Source organism: Octodon degus, unplaced genomic scaffold (genome assembly GCF_000260255.1).
Source record: "Octodon degus isolate 3935 unplaced genomic scaffold, OctDeg1.0 scaffold00083, whole genome shotgun sequence".
Lineage (NCBI taxonomy): Eukaryota > Metazoa > Chordata > Mammalia > Rodentia > Octodontidae > Octodon > Octodon degus.
In genome coordinates this window covers 7,522,540-7,533,567 of record NW_004524659.1, presented here as the reverse complement: position 1 = coordinate 7,533,567, position 11,028 = coordinate 7,522,540, and the positions used below count along the sequence as shown (strand labels likewise).

The window sequence follows — 11,028 nt, the reverse complement described above, 5'->3', positions numbered from 1 at the left end:
GTGCTCATTTAAATTAATTTCATGAAATCTTGGTTTTGCACAGTTTTTGTTTTTGTTTTTTATTAAAACAGAACTGAACAAAAAGCCAGGTGGGCGGGCCCATGAAGTCTGATATATTTACCTTTTTTTTTTGGCAGAACCAGGGATTGAACTCAGGCCCTTGCGCTTGCCAGAAAAGTGCTTATTCCACTGAGCCATCTCCCCGACCCCTACTTTTGTGGGGTTTTTTTTTCACGTAAGGAAGCATTTATTTGGGGTTTAACATGAGAAATCATACAAATAAAATTTGTATAAACACAAATCCACAGTCATAACACATAGCAAAGGACAAAGTAAAAACAAAAAAGCTAATTGGCAGCTATATACAGTTGGACAGTGTGTCTTGTACACTAGAAAGTCTTTTACAAAATAATCATTAGAGCAACAGAAGGCCAATCTTCAGTGTAGTCCTGGAAGATTTCTTTAGCATCTCCTGTTTCCTCCAATGTCTTCCTCTTTAGTATGGCTGGTAATTGTTTTGGTGATTGCCACCTCCTCGAGATGCCTTGCCGTAAGTGCTCTGTTGACCACTGTAGTCTGCATATCCCTGTCCATATCCGTCGTTCCCATAGTTGTATCCAGTATACTCATATCCGCCATAGCCACTATAGTTTTGATCACCACCATAGGCACTGTTGTAATTTCCATATCCTTGATCATAATAGTTATTAAATCCTTGGTTCCAGTTTTGACCCTGACCTCGACCATGACCCCTAGTACCACCTCGTCCACCAGCTGCAGCACCTCTTCCTCCTTTTTGTTGTTGCTGTTGCTGCCGATACACCTCTTTGGGCTGTGCAACTTTGATTTCACACTTTCCAGAACCAATTTGATGGTATCTGCTTTCTAACAGTTTCTTGACTGGTTCTTCATCTGTGTATGTGATGAAACAAAATCCTCTCCTTTCATTTGTTTTTGTATCCATGGGAAGTTCAATATTTTCTATCTCTCCAAAAGCTCCAAAATATTCTTTAATCTGTTCTTCAGAAGTATGTGGGCTCAATCCTCCCACAAACACCTTTTTAGGGGGTTCTTTCCCTTTTAAAGCTTTGGCTCTTTTAGGGTCTATCAATTTGCCATCCAGTTTGTGTTCTTTTAGTTCCAAAACCTCATCAACACTAGCAGCATCTTTGAAAAGCACAAATCCAAATCCTTTTGATCTTCCAGTGACTGGGTCTGTTTTAATTGTGCAGTCTACAACTTCCCCAAATCGAGACAAGTACTCAGTCAGATCTTTCTTGCTTGTATCCCAGCTCAAGCCTCCAATAAACATTTTACCGTCATCCTGCTGGTTCTTGCTCGCGTTGATTTTGGACCCCTCGGCGAATTCCTCTATATTGCTGTACTCGTTCATGTCCTCCACGGTGGCGGTGGCGGAGCGGTGGGCTGGGGCCAGCGGGCGCGCGGTCCGGGTCTCGGGGGTGCTGGCGGCAGCGGAGCGTTGTATGGAGCTAGATTTACAATGGCGGCGGAAGAGAGGACGAGCCCTACTTTGAATCCTTTCCAGAAAAACTTTGCTCATGTGGGACTTTGAATATCAACCTACCAGAAAAAAAAAGTTAACAAAACCAACTCATTTGTATTTAAAGATGCACTAGATTGAAAGAAAAACTTATCTAAAATGTAAAATAAACTCAAGACACCCAAGTTTAAATTTACTACATTCCTCAAAAAGACATCTAAGAAGATAATTTGAAAAGCTGATACTACATTTGAAAAGTCTCAAATGTAACTACTTTCCATACTTCAAAAGGACCTAGGCACATGCTAGTCTCCACAGGTTCTGTCAGTATGGAACTATTATGGTTCAGACCTAAAATGCCCCAACCCCAGCGATGGGCTTTTACAGGGTGACTGGGTCGTGGAAGCATTAACCTCAGGCCTGGAGAAATCACTGGTGAGTTTGCAGCCGAATGTATGCTTGGGAAACGACACTTAGTCACTGAGCACGCACCACCGAACGGCGCGTCTTTCTCGGGCGTGGCCTCCTCTCTGCTTCCTGGCTGTCCTGAAGCGAGCGGCTTTCCTCCCCCAAGCCCTTTGATCCTGAGGTTTCTGTCTTACCCAGGCCTAAAATCAGTGGAGCCCGTGGAGCCACGGACTGGGACTACGAGCCAAAAGTAAATCATGCAGTTATCTAGTTCCAGCAGTGGAAAGCTGACTGATATAAGAATTGATGCTCCTAGGGGCCGGGGACATGGCTCAGTAGAATAAGCGCTTGCCTGGCAAGCACAAGGGTCTGAGTTCAATCCCTGGTTCCACAAAAAAAAAAAAAAAAAAAAAAGAATTGATGCTCCCAGTGGATTTGGCATTTCAATAACAAAGTTCTCATATTCATTTATGGCAGTAAACATAAAAATACTCAAAGGTCATCTGTGTGCTATTTGTTAAACACATGCTAAGTACAAGAAACATATACCATCCATTAATGTGAAATAACTGTAAATAAAAATTCAGCCAAAATGTGTTTATAGGGATAAAAAGTAAACAAATTAAAATGCATTTAAAGCCAAGGTCATCTTACCGAAACGTATCACTAAGTAAGATAATGGCCTATCGCCTCAAAATTTTGATTAAAGGAAAATGTGTTTATGAATGCTTGGGTATTTATAGGAATGGAGAAAATGACGTGATAGAGAGACAAGAGGCGTTAGAAAAAAAGCCCCACATTAGAAGCACAGAGCTTAATGACAGCCCTCTGCCAAGAATGAGTCGGGTGACCAAGGCACGTGACCTGCCTCAGCCTGAGCCCTTCTGAGGAAGGAATTCTGCAAGACTCTCTCTGAGGGCTTTTCCACTTTGAGAGTCATGAAAATGAACAGAACATGAGCAGAGGGGTGGCAAACTGATTAATTTAGTGAACGAAAACAAATGAAATCCTCTCACCGCCTTCTGATACCTTTTATTTACAGTATTTAAATAGACTTTCTATGTTCATGTAATGAAATCACTTCGTGTAAGACCTCTCCAGTAGCCCAGACTTCCAAGGACCTTAATGCGCCAGACCCTCCGAGATCAGAACGAAGGCTGTGGAGAAAGAATAAACACAGAAGTCCCCTGAGAAGAGTAATGCGGTTAGGAAACAGCCCGTGGCCCTCAGCAGCTGTACGATCCCCCACTAACTGCGCTCGCTGGAAGAGCACGGTGCAGAAATCAGGCAGCCGCGCGCCCCCATTCCTGCTCAGCGCTCCTCAGCGGCGGTAATGAAGGCTGCCCTCCAGGGAAAATTAGAATGAGACTTGGGAAATGGCACCAAGCACATAATAAAAGAATAGGAAACATGCTAGAGAAAATGTCCATGTTAGCAAAAGAGCAGAATAATAAAAGGGGGGGGGGAAGAGTGCGTTTATTGGATGACTCGCCTAACAGAGGAAAACACGCAGGGCACACAGATCCCAGAGAGCAACGGGAACTACAAACCGGGAGCAGGCGGGATGATGTCAGGAGGCTCAAGAGGTCTGTGCGGCTGCCGCAGGGAATCCTGGCAGTGAGTTTGGTACTTGGTTACAAACCTAGGGCGATGTCAGACCCAGGGATCATCAGAGAGTAGTCGGGGGCTCCAGAGTCAGGCAGGGGCTACTCTTGTCAGCCCTATTCACCAGCGGGTAGGAGAGTATGGAAGAGAAGGCAAATGTCAAGACCCAGGAGAGGGGTCTGTCAAGGAGCCGAGAGGCCCAAGCAGGCGGGGTGTGGGAACCTAAGCGGCCAAGGGAGCACACAGGTGACCCTGACGCTGCAGAAACAACTAGGAGGGGGAGGCCTGAAAAGTGTGAATCAGCATTGTCATTTGTGACCAAAGCCTCGGCTGCTCCAGGGCAGGGCTGGGAGAGGACAGCAGCAAGGGGATTTGGAGCCATGTGTAACTCCCCACAGCAAGTATGACTGTGAAAGTGGGTGAGGCTTGATCAGCAGGTTCCTTAAAAACTCAGACTGGACAAATAGCCATATAAGTGTCAAACATAATGACAGTGTATTACTACTGTGCTTTTCATACTTCTATTCAGAGATAATATAGAATATCAGGTACCAGAGGTAATATCCTTGGAAATACACAAAGCCACGGGTTATATGGCTGATCTTGGTATGAGCTAAGAAGTTTCTGACTAAACTGTAAGCCTTATGAAAGTAGGCATTCTGCCTGTCCTACTCAGCACTGTGTCTCCAACGGCCTAGCAACGTGCTTGGCACACACTAGGTACTAAATGAATACTTGCTGAATAAATGAAATGGAAGCCCTAGAGAGAAGATAATTTCAGTGTCTAAGATGACAGATGTGTCACTTACTTCAATACATGTATTGAAATGCCACATTGTACCTTATAAATATAGACAATTACTATGTATCAGGCAAAATAAATTTTTAAAAGCGTTGTGTGGCAGTAATTTAGAATATCCAAAGTTAGCTGTAGGGGGCTGGCGAGATGGCTCAGTGGTCTAAAGCACCTATTTGGAACAAGCTTGGCAAAGCACAGGAACCACGGTTCAATCCCCCAGCACCACATGCCGGCCAGCCCCGCCCCCTGGTGGGCTGAGCTGGCCACACACACACACACACACACACACACACACACAAATAAATAAATAAATGCTTAAAAAAAAAAACAAACAAACAAAGTTAGCTGTAGGAAGATGGCTCAGTAGAATAAGCAAGTAGAATGAGCTTCCCTGGCAAACTCAAGGGTCTGAGTTCAATCTCCGGTTCCATAAAAAAAAAAAAATTAAAAAAAAAAAAGTTAGTAGTAGTTGTGGCAGAATGGTGAAGGTGATGGACTAAAACATCCAAAGTTGAATTAAAAATACAATAATTTGGAAGGTGAAAAAAAAGATTGGGCAGGGGAGATAGCCCTGCATAAACACTTGTCTGGCAAGTGCAAGGAGTTTGGTCCCTAGTACTGAAAAAAAAAAAAAAGATGATATGAGCTGGTGAAACTTGATAAGGGAAAGTCTATCTTAAAGGGGGAAAAAAGTGCAATATACAAGAAAAGAAAAGGATGTACTGCAGCAGAGGTTCTCAGTCAGGAGCCACTAGTGGATCAATCTGCTAGCCAGCAATTGAAGCCTGGAATAGGGAGATTTCAATAGAACAAAATAAAAGGTGTCTGCAAACACCCACGGAAGTCTGGCAGAAGGGGAGGCTGAAGGACAGGAAGCAGAGCTGTAAAGCATCCATACATGGGGAGGATATGTCTTAAAGCAACAAAGAACGGGGCATCCTTGGCTTCGTGTTTTGTGGTACTAGGGACTGAACTACAGAATACCTCTACACTGAATTACATAGCCAGCCTATTTAAATTTTCTTTTTTAATTTTGAGACAGGGTCTTGCCTTGGGTAGGTTTGAACTTGCAGTCCCCCTGTGTCAGTCCCCCAGAGTGCTGGGATTTCAGGTGTGCAACATCATTTCTGGCTATTATGGTGGATTCCTCCCTCTGATTCCCTCCCTCTTAAGTCTCTTCCACCACAAATCCTTAGCCATGAAGGCAGATGTAAGGACAACATAATGCTACAGAAGTGGGAAGTCGAATCCAACTTTTATTTCCAAAACATTCGAGGATGAGGTTATGGTGAGGATGAACTAGAAACAAGCAGAACAGTCAGCGGCTTGGAAGACCCAGTTAAGGGACAGTTGTGAAGGGAGAAGCTTAACAGAAAAGATATGGAAAGGGATCAGGAAGCCATGTGTGAACAAACCAGCAGCTCTCAGGAAAGATGAGGCCAGCAGGCAGTGGCTGCAGTGAGCAGAGCAGCACCACAAGGTCCAGGTACTAGGCAAGTGGTATGTGGCGAGCAGAGCAGCTGCAAGGCTCAGTGTAGGCAGAGAGACTGTGAGTTTGGGTCTTTAGCAAGAGACCCTCATTCTCCATCACACACACACACACACCCCTGACAAAACTGCTGACTTCTTGTGCAGGAGGAGACAGTACCTCTGGAACACAGATTCAGAAGGGGATGTGGGCTCTCATTGACCCTGAGACAGCTATTCACACAATTCTTCTTGTACTGGGAATCGAACTCAGGACCTCATACTGCCAGGCAGGCACCATACCACCAAGCTACATCCCCAGCCTTTCTCTCCTGTTTCCTGTGTGTCTTATGCACTTTTGGGATTTTGTCACACATACGTGGATGCTTCTTGGCTTTTCCACTTCCAGCTTAGACCAGACCTTTCTTCTCTGCTAAATCGGTTAACTCTTCTCCATGTGCTTTCTAGCTTCCTAAATGTTGCTATTTTTCTATTCTTTCTGTGGGTTATTTCCTTCTTTTAAAAAAATTCCTTTACTCTTGTTGGAGAAGGGTTTCAGGAGGCACCAGAAGCAAACACATGTGATGAATACTCCTCTTTACCTCTGACTTACTTTTATAATTATAAAAAATAATCATACTGTATTTATTTCTCCACACAAAAGCATGTGCTCTCCATGGTGTGTGAACGAGGTATCCCAGCCCAGCGCCTTGGGGCAGAAAGATGGAGCTGGCGAGTGGCGTCCAGTCAAGCAGGCAATCTGCTCCCTGCCGCGCACACCCTCCTGGGCAGACCCCCAGGGACTGTGTCTTTCAATGCAAGTTACCACCCCACTGGGAAGAAAATCACCAAACTGTCCTATGAGCACTGCACCCCATAGGCAGGGTAGAATCCTCATCCATTTAAAATCAAAAGTTTGCAAACATTCCTTCACTCTAATGTGCACATATGGAGCCCAAGTAAATGATTTCAGAAAATAGCCTCATGAGAAAATGTAATTCCTTCATGATTAAGTAAAATGTCATCTTAGTTAATCCTTCCTAAGGCTTTGATTACAAAAAAAAAGTAGTTTCAGATGTTTTACCATCCATTACAGAAACCAAAAGCATAATAAGGGAGATAATACTAGAATTGAAGGAGTTTAGAGGTAGAAGGGACCGTTCCTTCCAGCCTGTTGAAATCAGGAAAGCATTTCATATTGGAACTTTGTTGGGTCAGACTCCCCAAGAACAGGCCCTAGGTACAGGTCCATTTACCAAGCTGCCCAGATAGCTCCCCCATCTCCAGGAATGATTTATCTGTCTTCATGCCCCTCTTTCACATGCACCAAAATCAGCTCAAAGAACTTGTGTGATTCAGCAGAGACATTCTCAGGCACACCCAGCAGAGGAAGCATCGCAAAGCAGGCTGACACGTGCTCTGGTCCTTTTACATCACCACTTTATTCTTCCATTTACTCCCTTATTCTTCCAATAACAACATGTTAAGACCCATTGTATCCTAGCCTAATAATGGTACAGCATTAATTGAGCACTCATAATCCATGTGGTGCTATTACGATGTAATGGGTATTATGTAATTCATCCTTCCAACAGTGTCATGGGCTAAGTACATTCACTATCTCCAAGTTGTGGGTCAAAAAAAGAAAACACAGAGAGGCTGAGTAATGTATGTAAGGCACATGGCAAATAAATGGTAGTACTCAAATACAGCCCTGGAACCTAGGCCACCTTCCTAATTATTGAGTATGAGGGGCCACCTCTTAGGTGTTCCATTTCCAAAGGTTACAGAAAGAGCACACACTGGGATCTTGGAAAGTGGTATTCAAACCCAACACAGGAGGTCGGGTGCAAGTGGGCACCCAGGTACCACCAGAGCATTCTAGAGATTGTGGTCAATAAGGTGAGTCTTTTATGGCAGCAAGTGGGGAGGGTGTGTATAAGAGTTGGGGGAAGAGTCCAGGCAGCAGAAATGACAGAATAACTACTGAGAATGCCACAGAAGTGTGATCGGCTCAAATTTCATTGCATGCATTCCAAATCAAGGCCAGCTTTTCCTCTTACCTTTGAGACCTTAGTGTCTATTGGATTCCCCCATTCCTCTAGGTGCCAGAAATGATCTCTTTCTGCACACAGACTGAGTCTACCTTTGCCCTGGAACCGTGTCCTCAGCTGGGGACTTTTGTGGAGTCATAGTACAAAACTATCTCTACCCATCACCAGTCCACAATGTTTCTATTGATTCTGCTCATAAAGGGGTCCTTGGTCATGGGTCTATAATTTTTCTCATCTGAATATCAACTTACCTTAGTGAATCCTATTTAAAATAGAACAATTTTGACTGTATACTACAATCAATGTTATTTAAGACTTATAAATTGTTAATTTCTAGAATGTTCTGTTTAATATTTTTGAGCTATGGTTAATCACAGGTAACCAAATCTTTAGAAAGAAAAATCATGGATTTGGGGTACTTCTATATTGGGGATTGGTCATTAAGAAAGTCATCATTGACTTGATGAGGACATTTCACTGGGGTGATAGGGAATAAAGTCTGACTGCAGTGTATTTCAGTCCAGGACTTAGCAAAGCCATGTCTCAAAATAAAATTTTAAAAGGCTGGAGATATAGCTCAATGCAAAGGTTCTAGGTTCAATCCCTAGGAACACAAAAGCATAGAGAAAATTGTATTAGTTATTGATGTTAATTTTATACTGTGCTTAATTTAGAAATTAAAGTTATCATAAGTAGGTATTTGTAGGAGGGAACTTTGTATATAATACTCATTGAAAAGCTAATGCACCTGCTTCACTAATGCACCTGCTTCACTTGGGTATAAGAATGCACATTCTCCTGGTTTGCTTCCTGCCTCATGGGAAACACCTAAGTAAACAAGCTACCAGTTCATGATTCTGAGACACACAAATCCTAAAGTGTGCACCACGCTCCTGAATTAAAGCCTATCAAAACTAATACTATCGTGATATGCTCACCAGAGACATAGACTGTACCTCCTCCCCCAACTGTGGGAGTAAAATTAAGTGGATAATTATTCATTATAAAACAATCACCTTCACTAGAGACCAAAGTTAAAATAATCATCCAAAACACTCCTCTGGTCCTTAGTTTTAATTAATTTTCTTTAACATGATCATCAGCACTTAGAACCCTGCACAAATGAGTGCTAATTCATGTCATTGAAATAAAAGGGAAGAGGGCGTTGTGTCTTCAGTGCTTTTCTAATTGTGTAACAAAATTAACACTCCTAGAATATATCATGTTAAATTCTCTGCTAAAGCTCAGGTTAGGTCTCCCCATGGAACAAGAATACTGTTCCTGAGGATTGGGGCAAAATGGCTTGTTAAATGAACTTAGCCCTAGTCTGAAATACAAACATTTTTGTGAAGTGTTCATATTTTATCAGCCAAACTGCACTATAACAAATCATCACATGTCTAAAAAATGCAGAGAAAACTGTGAGCTTCTCGTTTTCTATCGATTCGACCTTCTGTTACTTTAATGACCTGATCTAAAATGACCTGGCAGGCTCAGCATCACCCCCCGGCTCCACGTCAGCAAAGGGACCCACTCCGTCCATCACTGACACGATGCCAACTCTCAGCTGCCACTCACCAGCAGGGGGCACTGCGCCAGGGCTTTTCTGTAGGCAAAAACCACTCAAAAGCTCAAGACCTGAAGCGTGGATTTCAGGAGAGTAAAAAATGCTTGAAAACATCTCACACAGATACATCGCCACACAATCAATAAAGTGTCTCCATGTACACAACTCAGTGGAAATATCCACGGTAGGATTTCGGAGGCCTGGAGTAGGTCTTAGAATTATCAATAAAATGGCATCACGATGAATCATAAACACCTTCTTTCTGGAGAAATCCTTTCTTTGAGCATGAGCATTATTAAAAGCATTGTACCAAACTATCCTCATGAAGATTTCTTCTGTTCATAGTTCATTAGGCTAATCTATAAGCCAGGAAAATATCCAAACACGCAAGCAGGAAGAATGGTCCAATTGTCAATATTTAACACAAACCGAGTCGTGCAGATTGACCCGAGTTACATGTCACATTTATTAATACTAAAATAAGATTTCCAGGATAAGAGAAAACGAATAAGTAGTGAAACATAACGCGAAGATAATTTTAAGCCATAAAGGTTATAAAAAATAACAAATATTTAAGTCAGAACCTCAGAGTCACAAAGGACCTGTCAGGACCCCGTGATATCTTTACAAAAGTATAAGGCCCGCAGCAAAAAATCCATTCTCAGTGGTTAATCCCAAGAATCCCCCTCTGGGAAAATCTGGTAAAATAAAACATTTTCCCCAAACATACACTTAGGTCCGCACTTTGAAAACATTCTTCCCCCCCCCGCACCCACCCCCCTTTACTGGGGATGTACACAGAGCTTTGAGCATGGAAGACAAATGCTGTACCACATGCCCAGCCCTTTTAAAAATCTTTGTTTCAAAACAAGGTCTCACTCAATCCTCTAGGCTAGTCTCCAACATGAAATCCTGCTACCTTGGCCTCCTGACTAGCCAGGATTACAAGGTGTGTCACCTGTTAAAATAACCTGTTAATTTTTTTAACTTGATTACTTATCAGTTAAAATGTCGTATAGTCTGGGCATGGTGGCACATGCCTGTAATCCCAGCTGCTGGGGAGGCTGAAAACAGGAGGATCACCAGGAGTCCGAACTACATAGTGAGACCCTATATCCCCCCAAAAAAGTCATTAATGTGCTTTCCAATATAAATATATTTATTTATAATTCACTTCAAACATTGTATTCGTATATACATTCTAAATCAGACACAAAAAGGCATCATAAAATGAGTAAGTATATAAGCTCCAGGGTTTTTTTTTCCCCCGAACTCCACATGGTCATCTTTTCTGGAACATTACCTACTCTAAAGATCACTAGGCTGGACCAATATCTACATTTTATATTTGAGGGAAATGACACTCATAAACTACATTCTTTGTGATAAATGAGAGAGAAAAACAAGTTGCATTCGAAGTTTAAGAAACAAAAACTGTAGAGCTAAGGAGCTAGCTCAGTGGTAGGATGCTTGGGGTTCATGGTCTGATTCCCAGTATTACAAAAATAAGTAAATAAATAAATACTTTTGAAAGACTATTGTGATTGACCTACAAAGCATCATTTTATTAATTAGTTCCCTTCTTTTTTTTTTTTTTTTTTTTTTTTTTTTTTTTTTTTTTTTTTTT

At 42.3% G+C, this 11,028-nt stretch overlaps 1 pseudogene; it reads right to left on the bottom strand.

The window, feature by feature from the left end:
- Positions 1–243: 243 nt before the first annotated feature.
- On the bottom strand, positions 244–1,561 carry LOC101560357 (annotated as a pseudogene).
- Positions 1,562–11,028: the final 9,467 nt, after the last annotated feature.